This window comes from Rhagoletis pomonella, unplaced genomic scaffold (genome assembly GCF_013731165.1).
Source record: "Rhagoletis pomonella isolate Grant_MI unplaced genomic scaffold, Rhpom_1.0 Rhpom_scaffold_00002, whole genome shotgun sequence".
Lineage (NCBI taxonomy): Eukaryota > Metazoa > Arthropoda > Insecta > Diptera > Tephritidae > Rhagoletis > Rhagoletis pomonella.
The window spans coordinates 3,308,006-3,310,240 of NW_023458556.1; positions in this window are offsets into that span (position 1 = coordinate 3,308,006).

Genomic DNA, 2,235 nt, shown 5'->3' on the forward strand with positions numbered 1-2,235 from the left:
TCCGACGAACTGATAACCTCCTCCTTTTTTGGAAGTCGGTTAAAAAAGGCGTAAATGTTTGTGAATAACCACCTTAACTTTTATTGTCTTACTCTGTTTTTGCCTGAAAAAATTTATGAGTATAAGCGTGGCTTTCTATTATAATATTATCCCTCCGAATTTTCCAGAATGTCACTTTTTTTTTTAATTTAGCCGTGATATTAACATACATTATTTGTTTTGCAGTTAAGAATCGCAAAAGTTATTGATTGAATGACATAAGAATTAACCAAATAAAAGTAATTATTTTGTGTTTTTGGGTGAATCTATAGAGCCTGTCAGACATCGGAATGCAATATATTTCGAAACGGCTATCAAATTGAGAAATTTCACAAAGCAGTTGCATGAGCAGTCACACCTTGCATGTAAAGTGTCTTTCGAAAAAGTTTTTTTTTTATTTCCGAAAGGCGAATTGCTGATTGCTAGTGCAGCACGAGCAAGTGGAAATATACTTCCGAAATCGATTGGCGCTCTCTCGATTGCAGTCACATCTTGCAACTTTTGTTTCTGAAACTGATTTCCAAAATGTGACAGAAAGGTCTTTCTGGCAGTTCACACATCGAAATAAAATTTCTGTTTCTCAATTTGACAGAGAATTGCGTGGACGCTCTTATCATTGCACCATGGTAAGTAAGGCTAAATCGTCACAACACGCGAATAAAGGCGCGCGGTAGTGTTTTGACGGCGAAAGAAGGCGCGTAAAAAAATTTTGCGAAAAAAGATGCTTATGAAAAACTTCGGCGAAGTATGTTAAAAGTGTTTGTTTATTGCTTCAGGAGGTTCAATAATTTCTTTGTTTTTATATTTTGCGGAAATAAGACTCTGAAATATTTCCAGAATGTCACTTTTAGGTGAAAAGGGATTTTTTTATTTAAATAGCTTTTTTCTCCAAAAGTTTTCAAATAGCATAAGTGGGAAGTTGTTGCCGAAGAAAGATTAACAAAAAGCCTGCCTCCCAAGAAAAACTATGACATGAAAACATGAAAAATGTCATGAAGAAGGTGGAAAAAAAATAAACATTCGCTTATCTGATAAAGGAGTTTTAAAGTGATATGCAAAGGTTTAAATACATAAATTTTATGTTAAAAATCAGTACAATGCTCGTCGGTTAATATACTTTTAACTAACAGTTACTAAACTTATTTATTTTGTCAGCTTACTTTTAAAAAAGTGACATTCTGGAAAATATTTTACAAAAATGTAAATTAAGAAAAAAAATCAAATTTAGAAGAGCCTGAAAGCAGTTTCGTATTCTGCACAAATTTTCACGCCAATAAACGTTTTCCAAGGATAAATCTATCAATCTTTAAAAAAAATATATATAAAATTTATCTGCCATGTACACTTTGTTTGGAAATGACCCAGATACATACAAATTTTCATAAAACGATACTTCAATGATAACACAGGGCGAATTTGATTTTGGTGCGGCAAATGTTAAAGCTGTTTTTAATGGACTTTTTTGTGCTGATTACGAATCCGTAAGTACAAAGTTTCCATCAGATCGAGATTTTGAGATAAACGAGGCCAAAGTGTCAAAGAATCGCGTTTTTTACAATATATGAAAAGCTCTAGCAAAGAGACAAAAGGTGATGGAACCTTCCACTTAGGCTTAAATAAAAGCAATAACTCTCGACTGCTAACCCTGAAAATACCATCCCTGCACCTTGACCTTAAGGTTTATTGCATTTAGGGCCGTTTTTACCAACTCTGGTTAATACTAAACCCCAGTTAAACATCGTTACCGACATTAATAACTCCATGCATATTATATTGTATCGGTAACGTTGGTAACGATATTTAACTGGAGATTGGTGTTAAGCGGAGATGGTGAAAACGGCCCTTACTTAGTTATAGATAAAACAGTTTGCAGGAAGTCGTAGTAGCAAACAAAATACGGCGAACGGGACACTGCAGTATATACTAAGTGCATTAAAAATAGCAGTAATAAAGCTGTTCTACACTCGGAGGTTCGCCATTGCCTGCCGAGGGGCGGTCGCTTTTACAAAACTTTTCTTTATGTTGGGTTGGACTGGCCTTGAACCCAGGCCCTTCGTAACCACATTAACTATCATCGATTATAGGTATCATAAACAACAGCTGCTGATTTTTCGTAGTCAACAATGGCGGTGTTGTCAGACGTGGAAAATGTGTAATATCGTAGCATATTTGCGCAGAACTTCTTTCACTATCACT